The following is a 16,535-nucleotide window of genomic DNA, read 5'->3' on the forward strand; positions in this document are numbered from 1 at the left end:
TGATTAGCTTCATTAGCAATTTAGACTCTCTCTCTCCTCTCTTGCTTGTTTCTGACATTGCTTTATTTGTTCTCCCTATTCTTCTATTTGTTGTCCATAGTGTCATCTACTTGAGGACGATGCAAAGCATTGAGATCTCTTTTGGTCTCTCCCATGTTAACTCAAAAGACACTTGTTCCCTTCTTCCATGGTGGTTTCCTCTCTTTTGGGGATGAGGATGATTCTATGCATATATATATACATGTTATATATGAGTTATCATAAAAAGTATACTGACTCCAAAGTTAGGTGAAACCACCTCATACTTGGTGTTTTGTGTTCATTATCCTTTGATTTATCCTCTCTTGGGGGCTAAATTATTGCAATAATGTGCTTTTCTTCTTTGGGTGTATTCAATCTGAATTTTGTGTACTTTACCGACAGTATTTTCTTAAGCTCATACTCCCGCTAAAGTGGGTGCTAAATGTAACGTCCTCATATTGCACCCCTCGCAATTTTAGACTACATTTGGGTCTTTTCCTTAGTGTTTGTGCCCCTCGGCCTGATTGGAGACTTGAATATGCTCATACACATCAAAAACTCACTGCAAATCAACCTTGTTCTATGCCCACACCTTGATCCTACCCCAAAATAGGCCATGATCAGGGCATGGCACCCTGGTCCTCACTGGGACCATGATGTGGCACCCTGGGATTCCCTATTTGGGGCCTCCCTTTATCCTCTTCCCTTGGACCTAATTCAAATTTGAAGCGAAAATTCCCTCCTATGTCGCCTCAAGTCAGAAAATCAGTCAATTAAACCTACTGGCAAGGATATAAGAGGGATTTCCCCTCTCATTTGACATCCTAGGAATCCTATCAAATGTGTCATCAAGAATCAAACATTCAAGATAAATTGAGCATTTGCAGTCTTCCTTCAACCTTTGGAGCAATAATAAAGACAAGATTTCAAGCATTGAAGAGGTGATCAACATTCTACTTCATGAAACCCTAATTCCATGTGGAGGCAAGCAAAAATTCACAAGGGGGTATAAGCATTTCAATTTCATTCAATTCAACATCCCCTCAAAGAGGAGGTTTTCTACTTTCAGTCATTTCATTTATATTATTTCAACCACTTGGTTAATTCCAAAACTGGGGTTTGATATAAAGACAAACCCCTATTCCCAACACATTTCCTTTTCTTTCTGTGTGTAGGAAACAGGTGTGCATGTGTACTTCTAGAATTAAGCTTTATTCACAGAGACGGAAAAACCCTTTTTGACACACGAAAAGTTTGAAGGACCGATAGGAGGGCGCCCCTATCTAGACACATGGTCCCTGCAACGTTTGCTGGATTTCATAGAGCAACTCCGAATCATCTCAAACTTATCAGATCCAGGTGCACGGTTGAATCTTGAATCTATAGCTCACTATTTTTGCATACTTTCTCTTCATTTTCAGTACTTTGTCTTAATTCAATCAATCAACTTACAAAAGAGGGTCAATTGCATTTTAATCCATTCTAATCTACTTAGTATTCAATCCTTACATTAGTTAGGAATGGATCTAGTAGATTCATCCCCCTCTTTTGAATGTAAAGTCCCTCCCAAGTGAAAATTGGAGCCTAGTGAATTCCCTCTTTCTTTCATGTGGAGAATTAGCTAAGGTTCCCAATTTTGCACTTTACAGAAACCACTATTGGGACCTACCTTAACAATGAAAAAGAGTGATTGACTTCCTAATTTGTACTTTGAAATTGATTCATTAATGCTAGAGATATGGAATAAATAGGGAATATAAGTGGAGATATTGGATACTAATGTAGAAAAAGTAAATCAATACTTTAACCTACAAGTGTTAGTGACAAATATGCAAATCTATCATCCATCTCAAATAAATATTGTTCATAATCTTCAAAGTAAATATAAAAAAAAAGCAAGAATAACACTTTTATATATACAACTTAAACACATAAATCAAGGCCTTTTATGACTCAAGAACATTTAATAACATAAAAGAATGTGTGCAAATTTTGTCTCGTTAAAAACATTAAAATGTGTACATAATAGTGTAGAGAAAAGGGAAAAGAGCACAAGAAATACAATGTTCTCCTATATAATTTTACAAGACACAACAATAAACTAGAAGTACATTTATAATATTTTATAAAAGTTAGTCTTAATATTTGAAAAATGTGTCCAAAAGGTTGATCTTAATTGGTTAAATGTTTGGTTCTCATTGTGGACACCTAAGTTCAATTCCCCATAGAGACATCTGAAGTGGAATTCCATGTTTTGACTCTTGGTCTTCCATAGGAAGTGGTTTCCAAATAAAAGTGGATTTCTAAGTAGTGAGTCTTGGTCTTCCATAGGTGTTTTCCAAATAAATATGGATTTCTAAGTAGTGACTCTCGGTCTTCCATAGGTGGTTTCCAAATAAATGTAAATTTCCAAGTAGCGACTCTTGGTCTTCCATAGATGATTAATGTGTTTTCTCACAAGGAACTTGTATTGATCTAATGCTAATACTGATATAAGTAAGACATATGTAATCGATATTCAATTCAAAAAATATATTTCAAAAATATAGTTAAAATTTCAAATAATCAAATTCCTAAGCTTCTATTTCATTTTATAGGCAAGTATAAACTTTCAATTATTTACACATTACAACTTTAATATATGTACCTTTTAAATTCAATATTGTTAAAAAAAAAAGATCATTTGGATGCTTTGTAGTTCCATGGAAGGGCAGTTTAATAGGTACATGGGAGATCTTATGTTGACTATATTTCATTCCCTTGACAATCCACCTTGAGCCACACTTCGGTGGTCATGTCTCTAAGTATGACCCTATCATACTATGTTTATTTCTATGGAACCATTAGGGATAGAACTCAAATCTTACGTGTGCGGGTTTGGACACTTTATCACCAAGCTATAGGCCCTATTTATGATTAAGACTTTTTGGTAGGCTCCCATTTGCAATTCAAGTGTTATATTTATTCAATAGCTCATTTTGTAGTGCTTTATACTAAATATCACATAGAAACTCAAAATGCCCAATATATTTAGCATTTGATATAACACTATATTCATTATTATGGATGCTTCTAGATTAGATTGTGTAGAATTTGTCTCCTTTATCTATCTTTATCATCCTAATGATGGAGCACAAAGTGTGATCCAAAACATTGATGCAAAAAATTCTAGATAATGTAATCTAGAAGAATCTATAATAATTCACTATGGATTGTGGAAAATTGATATCATAAATGTTTTCATTGTTTAAGAAAAGATTGAATGAAATGAATGGTTGAATATGGAAGAAACAACTACACTAAAAAGGATAACTTAACACTCAATAATAATTTTTGGGACACTTTCTAAGAAGACAATTCTACCATACTTCTTTCCATTACTTCATGTTCACATAAAAATAATAAATAGTCATTCAATTTTTCAAATGTTTTTTTTCGTAAAACAAAGTATTTCATATATTTTATAATAAACTAATTATTTATCACTTCTATACATTATTAAAAAAACAATAAGTTGTAGATTCAAACCTTTTTATTTGCCCACTCAAAACACTTGAACTATTTGAATGTTAAGCAAAAAATCAATTAAACAACAAACTACCTTCTCATCAATGACAACAACATATTTCAAACATGGATTGTCATACAAAAGTAGATTTAAATAAGAATATTACGTGAACCAATTACAAAACCTAAATAAAAGTCTTCCCAAATCTATATCTCAATCTCACATTGTAAGATTAAATAAGATTGGATTTGACAATGTCTAAGATGCACCATAGTGTTCTTTTCTATTCTAGTGGTGGATGACAACTAGACTGCAGCTACATCCTCTCTCTTTCATTTTGTTGGGTTTGTGTTGTCCCATATATCAAGTTATTTCTTCTTTTTGTCTAATGACTAATTTATTGTGCAAGGGTCTAGACACAAAATTCATTTTTACCAATATCAAAACATTGAAAATAGTATTCCAAACATGATTGTATGCTAAATAATTTACTCACTAACATTAGACATAAGAAAACTTGACATTTTTTCAATATTTTGAGTTTAAACACTGCTATCGTGAAGCAAATATGTTTGCAGATTTTTTGGCTAATAAGGCATTTGATGATGATCTGGCTCTTCACGAAGTGGATGAGAATTCCTTTCCATGCTTTTCTTGACATCGCTATTTATGCACTTGGAATGATGTGTAAAGATTTGTAAGTTTTGATACATGATTTATATAAGGGAATGTGCCAGTGGGTGTGCGGTATGTAAGATTTGTAAGTTTTGATACATGATTTAAGGGAATGTGCCAGTGGGTGTGTGGTATGTAAAATATGCTTGTCATGTGTTGTGTATGACACAATCCTCTGATAGAGAAGTCATTAGTCCATTTTGCCTATGTAGCCCTCGTGTTTCTAAACTATATTGGAGTACTGTCCTTATTGCTCTTGTGCGGAGGAATTGATCAAATCATGTTTGTTGGTTTGGTGGTATTTTGGTATGAAAATGTAAACGCATCTATTTTTCAGGGTAAGTTGTAGATTTTTCAATCGTGGATTTCTTTGTTGTTTATTCATTTCAAGGCTACTAACGATGATCTTGGTGGAATGTTGAGGATGTGTATATGTAGGTACTTAGGCTGGATGACATTTGGGTGTGTGTTCAAGGAGCTTCATTCACACTATTTATGCTTCTGTATTATTTTTTCTTTTTTCCATTCTTTCCTACTAGCGCCTGCACCAAATGGAGGTGTAATCTTTTTATTTTAATAAATTATATATCAGCTTCAGCCTTTTACTAAAAAAAAAACAAAAAAACATAATTAATGAACTCTACGTTAAAATGTCTTAAAAAAATTATAATAATAAATATGAAAACACATTTTTTATTTTATTATATATATAATTTAATTATTTCTAATTAAAATATATAATAATTTTTCATTAATTTCAAATTACACTTCACAATCTAGCATCAAAATAACAATAAAAATAATTTATATATTCAATGCTCACTTAAATACTTACCTTCAAAACAAATAATTTCCTGTAAAAAGAAAACATCTAAATTAGGTATAGACCACTGGAAAACAATTTACCTTCATTATATTCCTTAGTTCGATGTCATACGTACTACCATCCAATTACTTGTCATTCTAAAGACGAGCAACTTGTCCTGTTAACTCATGCCAACGAAATGTGCAGGATAATAGGCGAGGAAGTCAGATGAGTATGTAAGAATCCCAAGTATATACCTAACCAGCAATCTTATTTTATCAGGTAATATGGAGTACAATCAAATTGCAGAGAAGATTTTTTTCACCTATTAAATGGTAAGTTTCCCTCAATTTTAAATCATATAAATAAATGAGTCACATTTGGATAGAAGATGGAAGTCATAAGAATGTCGATACACCCAACAACAAATGAAAGATCTTAAATGTCATCAAGAATACACCCAATAACAAATAAAAGATCCTAAATTCAACCGCTTTAACTGATTCATGAAAAATTTACCTTAACTTTGGACCACAATGTGCAGCTGGAAATATATCTGAACCATGGCATCTAGATTGAACACATGACCCTGCAAATCCTTGGTCTCCTTAGACCTTGAAATCATGAAAATTTCTAGTATTAGAAACTTTAAATTCCTTGGCCTCCTTTGGCCAATTGAGACACAAATGGAGAGTTTGTATATAAAAGAAATTAAACAAACAGCACCAACACTATACCGAGGAAGTGTTTAATAGAAAAAATCTAACAATCAAACACAGGTGCTCATAGCCTAGATAAAAAAGACTTGTATTATTCTCAATGAAATTGGCTACTCAATGGTAAACAACGAATCCCCCCCCACAAAAAAAAGGTTTTATAAAGAATTTTATTTTGCTGCAATCCTGCACAAACTGATAATTGAAATAACAGCTGCATGATAAAGAATGCAACCCTCACAACACAGACAGTAGTTGCATGGCCGTTGTCAGGTGCAGAAAAAACCATGCAAAAACCAAAAAAAAATCTCTGATTGATCTAACAATATGTCACATATTGATCGTTCAAATTTCCTCGTATTGACAGTTAAATTTTAGGCTTTTCATTGTCATTCGGGTGCATCTTCTCCATCTCTCTTCAGGTTTTAGGTCATTCCCCCTTTTAAAAATTTAGAATGTCATGAAGCGTAAAAGGCCCCAGAAGAGTCCAAATTTTGGAAAAGAAAAAACAGTGCTTTCAGAAAATGAAAAAAAGACTTTCTTATGTGCATATTTTGAGCGCATTTCTGTAAGATCCTATAACGATGTGAGCAACACGAGTCCGTTACGATGGTTGGGATTCTCAAGCAAAGCACTGGAAAAGGCCCTTAAAGGAAATTTGCACAGGCTGAAAAGCCACAACTATACAACCGACATTTGTACTAGAATAATTGCAGTAAACAATTTTTAGCTTGTAATTTCTTTCGATGCTGATGAAAAAAATTCACACAATTGAATTCAAAAGTATGGATTATGGAAATCTGATAGCATTAATTGATGTTCTTCATGAAAAAGAATTAATGATAAAATTATAGAATAGATTGTGGAAATCACACGATGAATCTAGAAGCATCAAAAGGAATTATAGCATGGATTGTGGAAATCTGATAGCATTAATTGATGCCCTTCATGAGAGGGAATTAATGATGAATTTTTTTTTTCACACAATCGAATCTAGAAGCAACAAAAGGAATTATAGAATGGATAATTATAGCATGGATTGTGAAAATCTGATAGCATTAATTTTAAGCTGGATAAATTAAACACACATTTATCAAGTAATTGTTTCTGAGTTTGATTAAGTATTTTTTTTAATCAATGTTTGAGATCATATTTCATAATCCATCATCAAGATATAAGAAAGCCTCAAGATGTAAGAAAGTAAATTACAGAAACGATACACAATTATTATAAATTAATAGATTGTAAAAATGGTAATGAAATTAATGGACACCCATATTTGTTGAATGCATAAATGAACTATTTAGAAACTTGGGCATGCTAAAACAGACAGACATTTTTCAACGAAGACAATGAATTATGGGGTGAGAATATAATACCCAGTTCTGATAACCCTAGGTGGTGCAGTTTAAGACCGCACCTTTTCTTCTGTCCACCATGCCAGGCAAGGCCCGGTGAAAATCATAATTACCCAACGCCATATTGTCAAACATTCCTGACAACTTTTTCATTCCAACCTCATGATGACCTTCACCATACTAGCATAGAGAATGATTAGAGTACAAAAAGAAGCAGAAGAAACGCCTCTTGGGTGCCGTGGGAGGCCCCTACAGAAATACTGACGGTTTTCTGAAAGAAGTTCAGCCTTTTGTCAGTGAACTTGGATAAATTCCACGCCCTTCAAATGCCCACATTGTACACCTACTCGCCCAACAAGTTATACTGTCATAATCTACTTCACAGTTCACAGTTGTTACAGTTAACATTGTGTAATGATGATATTGGATTACGCCAATGTTTACAAAACAATAGTGCCAAATGCACTTCCAATATCTCACCATATAGCTGAGAGGTTCAGTGGACTACAACAGGTTAAGAATCTTCAGGCATTCTATCAATAGATAAAGTTGAAAAGGGTCAGAACCAACTAAAGATGATCTTTACTTTGAACTCCAAGTATTCTAATTGGGTCTGTCATTCTACGGAAAGAGTATCAGTTATAAAAGAGTTATAACTAAAAGTACGATAATAAATTTCATATGTACAAGAACGGCCTATTTTATTTCAGTTAGTTAGAATTTTTGGACTTTAATTGGAGTTGTGCAACTTTATTGGTTAACCATAGCTTACAACTAACGGAACATTTGTGCATAAGCATTGGGTATTTTTGTGGTGATTGTAGTGAATGGAATCTTGGGACACTTTGAAGAGACCATTTTTTGACCTTTGCGTGCAGAACAATAGCTATAAGCAGTTAGACACTTTGGAAAGACCACTTTTTGACACCAGAAGTCAGAACAATAGCTAGTGCCTATCATTACTAACCAGAAGTCAGAACAATCGCTATAAGCAGTTAGACACTTTGGAAAGACCATTTTTTTACCTTTTCATGCATGCATATCATTATTAATCAGAAGTCAGAACAATAGCTATAAACAGTTAAGTCGTTGATGTACATTTAAATCTGTGAATACATAATATTAGCTATAATGACTGCAGCTAGGCTTCCTCTAACTCTTTTTATTTCTTGAAAGATACAAAACTGTGGGTGTTAAAAGAGGATCAGATACAGGACGATTGTTTTACCATTTTCCCCTCTATAGGCAAGCCCTAAGAAATCTTATAATGCAATTATTGTATTATCAACAGAATCCCGTTCAAATTGACAGACTCGTAAATGCTTCAGGGAGCGTGAGAGTATTGTACGGACTAGATGAATGAAAATATCATTTATCATTTAATTTTTATACGTACTGTCAGTGACTAGTGCTTTGATTTGGTGGTGGTAGAGGTTACTGCTGGGCATAGAAAGTGATGTGGTGGGTCCAATCCCCTGCGGTGCCAGACAAGTCTCATTACTTATGCTGTCTGACCTTTACCCTGATAAGACAACGGGTTATGAATATGTTAAACACCTTCAAACTCCTAAAGATCTCGCAGCAAACTTATTGATTTGTTCTAAATTTTAAATTTGAGTAAAGAAATTTTGTTGGTATCTAGGGAAGGGATGCATCTATTCTGATTTCAAAAAGACGGGTAGATTTTTTATCTGACGATGGAGAACGCATAACACATCTTGTTAGTCTCACAGATTCGTCTTTTTTGGAGCCAGAATAGACACAGCCCTAAGGAAGGGCATCACTTGTGTTTTAGTTAACTTTATATACCTTAAGTTTCTAAGCACTATGGATTTTGACTCTTTTCTGTTTTTGTCATCTTTAGCTTAGAGGTTATATTTAGTGTTTCGGCTTTTGGGTAGTTATGACAAATGGTCATTTGAGGTGACATCCCATACATGTTCACTGTTGTCTTATTAACCGTTCACTTTGACCACCACAAAATTTGCACAACTGATCTGATACTTATGCACAAATGGCTCAGTAATTGAGCATTATGTGTACTAATAAAGTTGCACAATTCCTCTAACTAGTACCTTTTTTCTAGTAGCTACTAAGAATACATGTGAGTGGCTATTAGCCAAGTAGATGATTTTTTATTAGGTTTTTAATTAGCATGTTCCAATGAACAGTAATTGGAACGTGGATGGTAATTGTACCCCCTTGGACGTATTATATATAAGAAATGAGGTTAGCCTCATATCTCAGACAACTTTAATAGAATAGATAGCCTTTAGTGCCCCTATTTAGGTACAAACAAACATAAAGAGATGTCCATGTCGAGATGTTTATCATTTTTTCTCATTATTCCTCTTGAAATATCTTGATGTGGATATCCATACTACTCTTGAAAAAAAATAACATAAATAAATTTAAAAAATTGTCTGGACATGGATATCTCTAGACATGCCTTATATCTCTACTCCTCTTGAATAAAATAAAATAAATAATTTTTAAAATGTCTTGACATGGATATCTCTAGACATGCTTTATATCGGTCAACATGCTTTATATCGGTACTTTATATTGATTATTAAAAATGTATATGCTCGTAGGTACAAAAAATAAAAGTAGCTTGATGTTATAACAACAAAAATTTATAATATTTAATATAAATGTTTTCTTTACAAAAATTAATTATAATATGTAAGTTTGTATTTTTTAAATTGAAATCAAAGAAAGGAATATGAAGGTCAATATTAAAACAAAGATTTGGGTTGGTGACACTTGAGAGTGGAAATTATGTGTTCTTATTAAAAATAGACTATACATCAATAATTCTCATAGCTAATAAGATCTCATAGAAAACCATAATTTTCTCTATAGAAAAACTTCTCACAAATCTCGTAATACAAAATTGTCATTTGATTCCAATTCATTCTTGCAAAGTTAAATCTGTTGTTATAAAATATACAAATAATATATTAAACTAGATGTGTGAAATATTCTTTTTGTAAAGAACAAAATTTGTAGATGTTATCATGTTGGAGTGAGCATTGGGGTTCAATTGGGAGATGAACAATCACCCTCCATTGTTTGCCTACTATTCTCTTTCTTTTGCCTTTTGAATATTCTTTGTACCCTTTGTCAACCTTGGAGACCAATTCTCGTTCCTTTGGTTGGTTTTGGGTTGGGTAGATTCTCTTATCTAAGTTCTTTTTTTTTAGTTTTCTTTCCCACCCATACTTGGTTGGTTTTTGAAAAACAATGAATTGATAATATACACTTTGGCCACTTGAGGTGTCTGGTCACATCCCATTTAAGGTGAAAGCTTAAGATACCTTGAGGGAGTTGCCCAAGGAGTAGAAGAAGCAAAATGGTATTAACTCAGGAGGTAAGTCATTCAAAGAAGTTGTCACAGAGAATGAAGGGAAAGCAGTCCTAATTTCTATTAGATTTGAAGTGTGAGTAGACCATGAAGGTCTTAAAGATTGTCGAGATGTTGGAAGAGAAGAAGGTAAGAATGCCTATTTTGACCTTAACACTCTTGTTGTGGTGTAAAAAGGATGTTGTAAAAGGTTTATTTGTTGTATTTTTTAAAAGTCACTCCATGCAAGATAGGGCCCTTGCTAGGCAATTTTTGAACATAGGGAGCTCGATCTTAAGGGTTGTCCAATAGTCTCTAAACATCCTGAGTTATGAAGTCCTTCTTTTATTGGTCCCTAGATATTTGTGTTGAAGGATGTCTCCACTTAGCTTTGGTTGTTTCTTCCCCAAATTTTGTCTCTTATGGGCAAACTGCTCCAAGTGGAGGAGACCAAAGCCATCCTTCCACACATGGATGTTAGGTTGTTGATTGCTATTTCCCCACAAGTTGGTGGAATCAAACTGGGGGTTAGTTTGCTTGTTTGCAAAGTTGACTTGTTGGTAGGGGTTGGCTTTGAAATGATACATGGACATTGGTTTAAAGATGTGTAACTGTAAACCAAAAATAAGGTTTTGGAATATGTAAATTAGAAGATAGGATATACATTAGGTTTACTATCTAAGGGCTACATGATCCCCTTTAGGAGATATAAGAATAGGAGATAGATATATTCACCAGAATAAGGTGATCTAGATATAATAATATAAAGGAGATATAAGGAATGTATTGGTTATACTTTGATATATGAATACAAATATTTTTTATCATGGGTCTAATTTGTGTATATGATATTTCATTCTAATTTACAGCTTAATTAGGATCCAAAAATATTTTCCTTGTTGCCTCAATAGGACCAAGTTTGAGGTAAAAAGACAACAACTGTAGAAATCCTTTGGGTATAGAACTCTAATCTATATCCCTTATATTTCTTGCTAACATTTGTTCCATTGCTGGGATGTTGGTTAGGTTCTATTGGGGTTTCACCAATAGAGATTCCAATATTTTAAACCATTATCAGATTGAAAAGAAAAATAGAAAATGAGAGGAAAGATATGATTGATCAAATTGTTGTTTTCTTGATGCCTACTTATGTGAGAGGGGACGTGAAACAAAAGGGGGGGAAAGGTCCAAAGAAACATGTATGAAGAGATGTGACCATTAACATAACTAACTGAATAACCACCATGGGACACAATATAAGAGCAATTGTTGAACACAAAGGAGTATTGAGAGGCAGGGTGAATAGGTACCTAAACAATTTCTTCAATTAGATCAACAATTCATCAAATATAATTATTTAACTACAAGAGAAAAATAGAAGCACACAACCATAACACTGGATTTACATGGAAAATCGAACATGGGAAAAACCATGGTGAGAAAGTTTCTTGGATTTGCTATACAATTCCAACCTAACAATAATTTAAAACAAAATTACATCTTTGTTTTAGGGCACCAACCCAAGGAAACAACAAGTAATTTCAAAATATAAATTCTAGTACTAAAAATGATCAAATCTGATGGCTCTATTCCACTGGTTAGTTAATGATTTTTTTTGTCTACATCATTAGTTGATTTTGGCTCTCTGTCTTCAACATTCACATCATCTCATCATCACACATTTTGAATGATATTAATCTTCTATATATAAAAATCCTCCACGATCTTCAAAACATCAATTAGGCCACATTTAAGATAACATGTTGATGAGACATACATTTTTTCACCAATTGGCCACATGATAATACCATCCACAAGTTTCCAAACCATCAATTAGGTTAGTTGTAATGAAATGTGTAGTGATTTACCAGTTGGCCTCAAAACACATATGGCAAGAGCTCAATAACATGTTGTAATTCAAAACAAGGTTCAATTGGGACCAAAGACATCTCAATACAACCTCTCAAAATGGCATGAACATTGTTGGTGTAAATAAATATTCATTTTGGATATTATTACACTTTACTTAAGTTAACTTAAGATAATGCATCTCTTCATAGTTTGGATTTGAGACACTTAGGGAAGTGTGCACATATGGATAGAGATTGTAGGAGAAATTCCACCTTTTGTGGTCTTGTTTTGTTGTTACACTCCACATTCGGTGGGTCATCCACCTCTTGTGGAATATTATATTATTTCTCCTACCTACCCCTAGTATTTCTTACCTACCCTTGTTTCTCATTGAGCCACATGTCATAATTGTGTGCTCGTACATCCATATGGCCTTGCCTATATAAGCAGGCCTATATTCATTGTATTGGTTAATCCAGTTGATCATTTGCATATTGATGAGAATATAGTTTTGTTCTTGTCATTCTATTGTCTCTCTTTTTATGCTTTTCATTGTGCCCTTGATCTTGGCAAAATCCTACTTGGTATCAGAGCCATTGGGGCTTCACTGATTCATCTTGAAGAGACATTATTGTGATGTCAAGAGGCAGATCTAAGGAGCAACATCTTTTGGAGGCATCCTAGACCAGATCCGACCTCGCCATTGCGTCCAAAAGGTCGTTTCCATGAATTTTGGTTATAAAGTCGGCCTATTTTGGTGAGAAAAAATTTTTCGCCAATTTTGCTATTACTGTACGAATTTCAAAAGAAAAATTTAGCTTTTTCCAAAAAAAAAAAATTTAAAAATTCGGAAAAAAATTTTCAAAAAAAAAAAAAAAATTAAAAACTTTTGTTTTAAGGGGGTCCACAGACCCCCCCGTGACCTGTCGTACTCTGCAGGACTACAGCTCTAGTCCAGCGGCGGCTTCTGTGCTCCCGATGCCTCCCCAACTCCTCAGCTCCCTGGCACCGGCGGCTCTAGTGGCTCTTCCAACATCGGCCCCCAGTCACCGACACCGGCCCCTATCGTCGTACCGGCCACTTTGGCCCTACCATCGTTGCTCCAGCAACGCCTTCCGCAAAGTCGCCCTTAGCCCTGCTGCCCACCGCCACTGCCGACCCCGCAGCCCGCAGTCCGCACGCCGCAGCCACCGCAGCCCGGTCGCAGCTCCCCCACTGCAGTCCGCAACTCACTACACAGCGGCCCCGTCAGGCTTCCCCTCGTCGCCCCATCACTGCCCCGCCGTGCCCGTGTAGGCCGCTCTCCCTGCCACCGGCTAACCCTCCCTCTAGTGCCTCCCGCTGGCAAACACCCGCTGGCCCTCTGGCAGGCCCTCCTCCCGCCGGCATCCGCCACCTCCTCCGCCATGCGGACAGCCGGCCCCATCAGCAGGAAACCTGACGAATCCACACCCGCCATGTGGCAGGAGGCCACTGGCCCGTGGTCACCTCATCATCTGACACTTCATCCGCCCAGTCAGATTTTCGGTCTTGTTTTGTTGTTACACTCCACATTCGGTGGGTCATCCACCTCTTGTGGAATATTATATTATTTCTCCTACCTACCCCTAGTATTTCTTACCTACCCTTGTTTCTCATTGAGCCACATGTCATAATTGTGTGCTCGTACATCCATATGACCTTGCCTATATAAGCAAGCCTATATTCATTGTATTGGTTAATTCAGTTGATCATTTGCATATTGATGAGATTACAGTTTTGTTCTTGTCATTCTATTGTCTCTGTTTTTATGCTTTTCATTGTGCCCTTGATCTTGGCAAAATCCTACAAACATAAAGAAACATGGCACAAATATGAAAACCATGTTGTTGGCCTAATAACTGTTAGTCACATTGGGTAATAAACACCTTCTTGTGGTACCAAAATCATGGAGAAACTTCATGCACTTCAAACCTTGAGTACTTATGAGATGTGTGGAGAGTCCACATAGGTTTATATAACTTGAAACTCTAGCACGATATCCACAAATACCCAAAAAAATACAAACACCGCATCATAAACAAATGCCAGTATGTCATCACAAACAACAACTAGTGCATCTAACACTTCAGACCAAACTTTGGCTAGCGCTTCTCAAATCCCTGTACCGACCAGTGCCTCACAACCCTTGGTATCAATTTCCGTAGGGTTGACCTTATATAGCCACAAAAAATTGAATCAAAGTCCTAGTAACCCATTTGGATCAACTCAACCAAGTATTAGTATGCACTTTTCCTATTTCTCTTCACCAAGTGGGACTAGCAATACATAGCTCCATAACCATTCAACATTCTAATAGACTCCTATCTACATAAATACCAACCCCTTTGTCGGGAACCCCCATGTGACACACACATCGATGACTCAAATAAACCTTCTCATTCAACAAGTGCAGAACTTACAAAGATAAGTCACAAATCTCCAAACAAGAAACATGAAAATGATCTATACCATGGAGGATCTCTGCACGTATCCCTTTGATCAAACGATGTACATGTCACCTTTTCCTCCAAACTTTGAAACTCCTAAATTTAAAAAATATAAGGGGAAAGGTGACCCGAGGGGCCATATTTGAGAATTATTCACTGCCTGTATAGAAGTTACAAGGTATGATACCTATTTAATGCATATTTCCTCTTGAAGCCTCGATGGCCAGGCCCTGGAATAGTTTTCACATCTCCCACCAGGAATAAGTTCATGGGGAGAACTGGCTGAATAATTCATTGCACACTTTTCACATAATAACTAGACAACCAAGTGATGTTAATGGACTTATGTGCTACAAACAAAATGAGGGAGAATATTTTGTCTCCTTACAATGATGGTGCTCACTTGCTTGAAGGATTCCCTGCCATATCCTGCAAAAGGAACATGTTGACATGTTCACAAAGAACCTTGTTTCCCAAATCAAATACCCTTTGTAAATGCAGCGTCTCAATTCATTCCATCAATTGATAGAGAAAGGGTTAAAGTGAGAGGAGGGCCTTATTGAACAAGGTATCTTGAAAAATAACAATGGAGAGCAATTTGACCAATAACTGTTAGACAGTTCAAATAATCGGAAGACAACTGAGAGGGGGGGGTGAATCAGTTGTCACAGATTACTGAAACCATTAGCAATTAAAACTTTAATAACGGAACCCAAAACATTAATATCGGAATGCTTAAACCAAATACCGAAATAACAATTAAACCAATTAAGCATAAACAACAATCACTAAATAAATACCATCCACATGACACCAAGATTTATACGTGCAAAACTCGGTAAAGGAAAAAACCACGCTGGGAAGCCTACCCACAGTTAGATAATACTTCTGTAGTAAGTATGTGAATTACAATTGAGGGGCCTACACTTCCAGGAAGACCAACAGCCTAAAGTGCACTTCTCATCACAAAAGGAGTCTCACTGACTACATAGGAATCTAGACTACAATCTGGAGAAGTTTTGAATTGCAAAGATAGCATCTCTTATGCCTGAGCATAGTTTTGGTTAAGCTCAATACCGGAGGACTAAATCCTCTTACATAAACCCAATTAGATCTCCAATGATCACCCAAGTCCTCTGCCTAAATGATATTACATTATTCATACATTACATATCCATATCCCATACCATGATGATCTACAATGAGATCTTACATCATATATACAAACCCTCAACCATAAACAATCAGGTTGGCCACCAGACAATAAACCAATTACATAATTACAAAATATGTTGTCCTTAGACCAAACCACCAATATTGAACACATAAGACATCCAAAAAACGTATCGAGAAGTCCAATCCACATGCTTCATTAAACCAGTCCATAACCTAGACCAATCGGGATCCAATATAGATCCACATGCTAAAGCAATGATCTCCATCCGCCATGTCTTGAACATGATCACCATCAGCATCTTGAAACTCCACCAGAAGCTACACCAACACCACTTATACATATCATTAAAGATCTTCATCAAAATATTTGTCAGTGAAACCCTCACCGGAACCAGAAGCCAAGCTTCCAAGCAAACGTGATAGCATCCGATCACTAGACCAAAACTAGCTGACTGAATATTAACATGAGTATCATGAATAATCCAATTCCATAACCAAACCATACCGGAGTCTACCGAATCATGCCAGATCCAAACCAACTAGAAACTACTCAACCTATCGGGACTAGGTTGGCATCAATGACAAAACATCAATGCAACACATAATCAATT

Source organism: Cryptomeria japonica, chromosome 8, assembly GCF_030272615.1.
Source record: "Cryptomeria japonica chromosome 8, Sugi_1.0, whole genome shotgun sequence".
Classification (NCBI taxonomy): domain Eukaryota; kingdom Viridiplantae; phylum Streptophyta; class Pinopsida; order Cupressales; family Cupressaceae; genus Cryptomeria; species Cryptomeria japonica.